Genomic DNA, 7,904 nt, shown 5'->3' with positions numbered 1-7,904 from the left:
TGCTGTACTGAAAGTGAAAACAGAACGGTTGTCTGAGTACAGAATGGTGGTAGGTATATCGCTTGTTGACCTTCGTGATTGCGTGGCTGACTGGGGGCTGCCCAGCATCACGAGGGGATCCTACCTGCACATCACTAGGCCGGGGAAGAGATCAAAATTCAAAATTTAAAGTAGGGTTTCTGCAGAATGCCTCTCTCTTTCGCACCATCGTAAAGTCAAAAAATCCTAAGTCGGAGACTGTAGGTAATCAATTAAATTTTAAAGAAAACCCTGGGTGCCTACAAAGTAGGTTCCTAGTGCTCTGGTTAGTTGACTTTAAGGTGTTCTGTCAGATTTTAAACTTATTATATGTGACTCTGGGAGAAGCATTTTGCCAGCCTGCATTGGTTTTGATTACCTGGTTGCAGCTAACATGGATTTACTAACTCCCATATAAGAGACTGCCCTCGAGTGAAGACTCATTAGCCCCAAAGGAGAATAATTGGGGATTAAATCAAATTATGTCCTTTCTTAGTCAGTCATCTGCCAATAGCTCTTTCATCTGAAATGAAGGACATAATGGGTTTTTATATTTTAGAGAATATGTCAGTTTGCTTTTATTTTGTTCCAGATTTCTCTCCCCATAACCGTTTAATATATTTCTCTTGGCCCACTCCCTTTGCCTCCCCTGAATCTGTGTGATGCTGCCTCAGCTCTTCTCTGTGCACCGTGCTAGGAAGCTTCCTTTTTTGCAGAGAAGATGTTTCTGCGTGTTTTCTAAGGAGGCTCTTAGGTTGGTTTAACGTTACTTTAATGGTAAATAGTCATAGACCATGTAGATGTGGTGGTACTTTGTAAGGACTTTATTCTGGTCCCAGGCTCTGGGTATCATCTTTCATCCCCACCGGGAGAGAGGTAAGAGATGAGAAGAGGTCTGCCTGGGCGACACAGCACGAGCAGAGTGGCTGAAGAGAAAGAGGCAGCAGAAAGAAGCTTTATCTCAGTTCCCTTTATTATAAGAGAAGGGGAGTAGTCCTTGCTGTCCACTCGACATCCTGGGATTATGGTGAAGTACAAAAAAATGATGTCTCTAAAGTACTGTGAAATTGCTCCACAGAGCAAGGCAGCCTTCCTGCACGAAAGCCCAGCAATGGAATTCAAGTGATGACCTTCCACCCCTTAAGGGTTGTCATTTGCTTGGAACAATTAACGGTATTTTCTACCAAAATTACACTGACGACTAATGGGAAGAGAGTAAATCTCAACCCAGCCTTTGACTGGTTTCCTGGAAGGAGATATTCTGTGGGTCCATGGACTCCTGTGACCACTCTGGCATTTTCCTCTCTTCGTTCTTGTGGCACGTGGCTTTCCTATCTGTTTCTCTTTCTGAAGGATGGTTATGCAAGGCATGAGAGAATTGCTTGAAAGAACAGTCTGTGTGGTTCCTGCCTCACATTACAGCATCTGGAGGAGATGAGAAAGAAAGAGAAAAGCCTGTGGAGTAACACAGTGAGTGGGTGGAAGCTGTTAGGAAATGAAAGGGAATAAAAACTGAAAGTAGGATCCCGAGGCCAGCCCGCGTGAGGGCCCAAGTCAGGTTGAATGATGTGCGTTTGGAGCGAGGCCTTCAGAGTGGCTTGAGAGCGCGAGAGTAAAAATAGCTGCCTTTAATCTTCCTAAAGCCTCACTTTATCTCAGGAATTGCAGGGGCCTTGGGGGAGTGCTCGCTAATTCTGGGAAATGTCTGTATAACAGAGGTGGGCCAGGGCCTCTGTTCTCCAGGGTCACCCGCAAGCCTTTGGCCGCTGGCTGGGCAGGTGGGAGTGCTTGGCTTGGAGCCTATCCTCCGTCTGGGACCGAGAGCACGGCAGCTCCTGAGCCCTGGCCGAAAAACCCAGAGCTGCTCCCACTCGCACATAGTAAAACCGTAATACCCCTCCAGAGAGCTGGGCTGAAATCACCATCTCTTCTGCTCAGCCTGATACAAATTCATAAGTCGCCCCAGAGTCAGGGGAAGAGAAGAAGCTTAAAGATACCCACAAATAAAAAACTGCACCTTCAGTAGGCCCTGCCTCCTATTTAACAAGTGCAGGAAAGTCTGGTTCTGGAGGGCAGGTGGTCCCCCTGGAGAATGATTAATTCTGACTCCCCTCTGTTCTTCAGCAAGGCTTCTCGCCTGTCACTGGGCTGCTCGGGAAATGCAGGTGTGTGTTCACTTAAGCAAAACACGGAGGAAGGGCAGTGAACCACCAAAACCAACAGCCCAGGATGCCCGCAGCTGACAGGGCAGTCCCAGGCCTGGTTTAGAGAGCGCGCTTTCACTGATGGTCCCGGAGATCCAGCAGGCCAGAGGCGCTGGGGTAACTTTAAGGTGAACGCCTTTTTCTAAAGCCTCAAGCCGATGCTTGTCTAGTCAAGATGTATTTGGAAGTTTATGCTGCTTGCATTCTTGAAGCATTTTCCAGGCTCAGTTACTCTGCGAAGCCCCTAGCTAGTCACTTACAAGAGTTGCCAATTGTACTCGTCAGGTCCGGCCGCAGTGACAGGACTGGCCTCCTGGCCCCGCCAACTGCAGGGCATAGGGAAACGTGGGAGAGCATGTACCCAGCTGTAAATGTCTCTGTTGCACTGATTTTTTTTTTTTTTCGGTACGCGGGCCTCTCACTGTTGTGGCCTCTCCCGTTGCAGAGCACAGGCTCCGGACGCGCAGGCTCAGCGGCCATGGCTCATGGGCCCAGCCGCTCCACGGCATGTGGCATCTTCCCCGACCAGGGCACGAACCCGTGTCCCCTGCATTGGCAGATTCTTTTTTTTTTTTTTAATTTATTTATTTAATTTATTTATTTTTGGCCGCGTTGGGTCTTCGTTGCTGCGCACGGGCTTTCTCTAGCTGCGGTGAGCGGGGGCTACTCTTCGTTGCAGTGTGTGGGCTTCTCATTGCGGTGGCTTCCCTTGTTGCAGAGCACGGGCCCTAGGCGTGCGGGCTTCAGTAGTTGTGGCACACGGGCTCAGTAGTTGTGGCGCACGGGCTTAGTTGCTCCGCGGCATGTGGGATCCTCCTGGACCAGGGATTGAACGCATGTCCCGTGCATTGGCAGGCGGATTCTCAACCACTGCACCACCAGGGAAGCCCCTGGCAGGCAGATTCTTAACCACTGTGCCACCAGGGAAGCCCATCTGTTGCACTGATTTTTTAATTGAGGGAAACAAGCATTCTGGGACCCACAGACTCAGAGGTGAGCAGGCATCTGACAGCAGAGGTCAGCCCCATGGTAGGTCCCACTTTGGGGACCTTTAAAAATCCTCAAACGTGGTCCTCACTACTCAGATTTTTCACTCCCCCTACCCCCCTAAGATTTGTATTACTCTCAAACCCTGATCATTTCCACTGCTGAAAGCTTTAATGTTTCCTGAAGCTTACCTGACCAAGACATTACCATTGTTAACTTCGGAGTAACAAATACATGAAATTGTCAATACATTTATGTCCCAGGTGCTGACCTAGTTGTAGGGTATGAAATGGTGAATGAAACAGACATGTTTCTTGCTTCTGTTCTAGTGGGAGGGTAGCAATGACCGTCAGTTAGTCAGTCTTCCCTCTGATGGTTTGGGTCTCACCAGGTCTTGTACATCCAGAGTTCTGTGTGTGAGCCTGGGCAAGGTGATACGGCCTACTCACTTCTACTTTTATTTCAAAGATTAATGTTTTGATAATTTTTGGCTTTAGCATCCTTTGATTAGGGCAAGAGTCCTTCATGTTAAACCACTAGCTGAGAACAGAAGTGTTGATAGAGGCGCAGTATATTAATTAGTTGGTAAGTTCACTCCAACACCCAGCACACTAGGAGAGAGTTCTAGAAAGTGGATTATCCTGTTTGGTGACACCTTCTGGGCTCACCCACAAGAGAACTGCGTCTGCTTTCCTCAGCCTCCCCCCAGCTGCTGCTGCAGAAGCATTTACAAGACCCCAAGCGAGCCTGGGCACCTCTTTAAATTTTGCACCGTAGGCACCTTGCTTGCCTCACCCGAGGCCCAGCCCTGGCAGCACCAAACAGTTCCTGAGACCCAAGTCCTACAGAAGGACACACGTGGTCTCCCGCCCTGGGGCCCTCACAGCTGAGCCAGGAGATGTGACTCACGGGGAGAGTAGCAACGGCGAGGTAGTGTGGCTGGTGCCCAAGGTCAACTACAGACCAGGGTCGTAGGAGCTCTCCAAGGTCTCCAAAGGAACACAAGGCGAGTTGAGCTTCGAGCTCAGCCTTGGCGTTGGGTGGAGTTTAGATAAGCTGAGAGAAAGGGGAACAGCATTTTAGCCAAAGGAAAGAGTCTGAGTAGAGGCATCATGGTGAGATGGAAATACAACTTTGGATCTGGTTTCTGTGTGATCCTGGCAAGTTACATACCCTTCCTGGGCCTCCTTTCCAAGTTTGTTAGATTACTGTCTCCTCTAAAGGGTTACTGTGCCGAAAGGTGTGAAGTGTCTACTGCAGTGGCTCCACATGGGGAGGGGGAGGGGGTGCTCAAGAAGCAGTAATCATACGATCGTTGCTGCAGGTAAAGCACGAAGTTCGAAGCTCGAGGGGGTAGGATGGAGCCAGCTGAGCTGGCCTCCATCCAGGGTCAGCCTTTCACGTAGTCCTGAACGGGCAGTGAGCAGCCAATCAGCCCAGCTCCCTGCCGGCCTCCCACCCCCGGCTGCACCGAAAACAGAGCCCCTCCTTAGCACACACACTTGGCAAGCACGCTCTCCCAGCCTGTCCTAGGCCTCACCCCTCTTTAGGCCTATACAGCCAGGGGGTGGGGAGCTATTGAGGAATCCGTATTGATTGCAGGCCCCACCCTAGCCAGGATCCTAATCTCACACGTGGCCCAGACCCCTAGCTGATGACTCAGCCTCCAGTCTCGGCACATTCTGTCCTCACACCTGGCACATTCTGTCCTCACACCTGTACGGGGTGAACTTCTTCAGACCCTCTTGCTCTCGTTACTGCCCTCTGCAGGCACCAGCAGGGCAGCGGGTCTAGCCCTGGCTGCATAGCGGAAGCCCTTGAAAATCCCGATGCCCAAGGCCACACCCCAGACCGATTCTGTCAGCTTCTCTGGGAGGTAGGACCTCCCCTTCCCTTTCCCCATCAGTAATTAAAGCTCCTCAGAGGACTGCGAATGTACAGACAAAACTGGGAACTCCTGCAATGGCTCCCCATCGTGGGCTTGGGTTTAGGGCTGGGGCGGAGGAGAAGGGACTAGCCCTGCACTGTGCAGTGTGATCGGTAGCGTCGCCATCCCCTGGAGCTTGTTAGAAATGCAGAATCGGAGGACTAGCCGATTGTGAATCTGCACTTCTACCAGGTTCCCGGGTGATTCCTGCACGCTGTCAAGCACTGGCACCAGCTTTTACTAGACGCTCACAGTGGTCCAAGTGAGGTGCCAGGTACACACATGCCATTTCATCTCAGCCTCACAGCCTCTCAGCCGTTAGCGCACCCTCTGACAAACAAGGAGACACCGGCCATTCGTTCAACAAATCCTTCCTGAGTGCCTAATATGAGAGAAGCTCCGTACTAGGGACTGGGGATCAAGAAGGGCGCTCCCCTGCTGGACTAGTGCTTAGAGACCAATGGGGTATGATGTCAGCGTTCTCACTTAACAGCTGTGTGTTCATGGGTGACTCCCTTGGCCTCTCTGAGCTCCAGTTTCCTCTTCTGCAGCTCTGGGCTGTGGTCATGATTCAGTGATTTCCCCTAGGCCAAGTACTCACCAGAAGGCTTGGATCTAGCTTGAGTTCAAGAATGGTTGCTATTGTTTATACTAGTAAAATACCAGCAGGTTGTGGGGAGGAGGGGGAGTGGGGTAGAGGGACACCAGGCCACAGTGGTGCCTGCGGAGAGGCGGCAGGGATGAGGGCGAGGTCGTGAACGCCAAGAACCTCCCAGGAGGTGATGCACCGGGGAGGAGCCGGGGTGTGGACAAGGCTGCCCTGTCCTCGCGCTGCCTGGCGTCATTTCTCCGGATCAGGCTGGTTCTTCCCACTTTTCTGACGAGTAGATGAATCAGACCACTAGAAGCAGCATGAGTCTGGGCCTAGATCTCGCCCTTGGTCCCTTGAAGCCCTTTGTGGTTCCTCGAGGCAAGACACCGAGCAGCCCCTCCAGACCCGGGCTTCATTAGCCCGAGGTCCTCTCCTGCGCCCCACCTTGGCCGGCGGAGCGCGGGCGGCCCCTTACGGCGGAGCCGAGCCACGGCAGCGGGCCCTGGCGAGTCCCAGGCGTGCCAAGGGCGACGGGGAAGCGCAGCCAAGCCGGCTGAGACCCCGCCCCAAGCGGCCCTGGTCCCACGGGGTGGGGCCCCGGCTGTGGAATTGCGGCCCGGGCCCGGGCAGGGGTCGGGTCCGCGGAATCGGCTTAGGGGTTTCGTGTTCCTCGGAGTCCCACCATTGTTTCCTGTAATTTAATTTTCTCTCCTGAAGGCGTTGCTAATTAAATCCTTTCTCCGGCGAGCCGTCGTCCCCCTCCCCTGCTCCTCTGTTTATTAATTATCCAGCACGTGCGAGGGAGCCAGGCGCGCTCAGGTGGACGGGCCTCGCTGCTCGCTCTACTGGCGGCCTGCTCAGCTCCCTCCTCGGGTCTCTCAGGGCTCTTTCCACCTGGACCATGTGAGCAGTCCTTACAAGTCTGATTAAAAGCAGGAACAGCCCTTTTCCTGCTGCTGCTGACCTCTGCTGGCTTGGAATCCATCAAAATCCAGTTCATTGCATTTCACCTCCCCTTTCTTCCCACCTCTGAAATCGTACTCCTCGCTGCTTTTTCCCCTAAGCGCTCTTCCTGCCTTTCCCCCCACCGTCCAGTGCACGACATGCTAGGCAGAGGTTTGCCACACTGAGCCCAGTGGCTTGTGGAAGGTCTCACAGCTTATCTAAGGCACAGACGGGACTAGAACCCAGCTCTCCTGAAGCTTAGCCTCTCAGGGGTCACGAACTCAGAAGGCTCCAGGGGCCCTGTGTGTTGCACAGTGGGGAGGGGTGGAGTCTGCGGCAAGGGAGAGCTGTGCTTGCCCCTTTGGGGGGGTTCATTCAGTGTGCCCCACTGAGGGCCGAGAATGGCCACTTCTTGATAAGTCTAAGAGTGAGTCCAAAGAGGGTGTGGAGAAAAGGGAAGCCTCCTACACTGTTGGTGGGAATGGAAATTGGTGCAGCCAAAAACAGTATGGAAGTCCCTTAAAAAACTAAAACTAAAGTTTAAGCAATTCCACTCCTAGGCATATGATCTGGAAACAGTGAAAACTCTAATTCAGAAACATACATTCACCCCAGTGTTCATAGCAGCACTGTTTACAATAGCCAAGACATGGAAACAACCTAAGTGTCCATCGACAGATGAACAGATAAAGAAGATGTGGCACATATATGCTATGGAATATTACTCAGCCATAAAAAAGAAGGAAATAATGCCATTTGCAGCAACATAGATGGACCTAGAGTTTATCATACTGAGCGAAGTAAGTGAGACAGAGAAAGACGAATATCCTATGATATCACTTATACATGGAATCTTAAAAAATGATACAAATGAACTTATTTACAAAACAGAAACAGACTCACGGACATAGAAAAACTAATCATTACCAAAGTGGAAAGTAGAGGAGATGGATAAATTTGGGATTAACAGATACATACTACTCTATATAAAATAGATAAACAATGAGGACCTACTGCATAGCACAGGGATCAATATCTTGTAATAAGCTATAATGGGAAAGAATCTGAAAAAAAAATCTATCTATCTATAGATATGTAGATGTACATATATATCTATGTACGTATATATGTACAACTGAATCATTTTGCTGTACACCTGAAACATTGTAAATCAACTATACTTCAGTAAAAAATTAATATTGCATATTTAACTATAAAAAAGAAAAGAGTG

This window comes from Tursiops truncatus, chromosome 2 (assembly GCF_011762595.2).
Source record: "Tursiops truncatus isolate mTurTru1 chromosome 2, mTurTru1.mat.Y, whole genome shotgun sequence".
In the NCBI taxonomy this organism is placed as follows: domain Eukaryota; kingdom Metazoa; phylum Chordata; class Mammalia; order Artiodactyla; family Delphinidae; genus Tursiops; species Tursiops truncatus.
The sequence above is the reverse complement of the archived record's forward strand: the minus strand, read 5'-3'. Positions refer to the sequence as shown.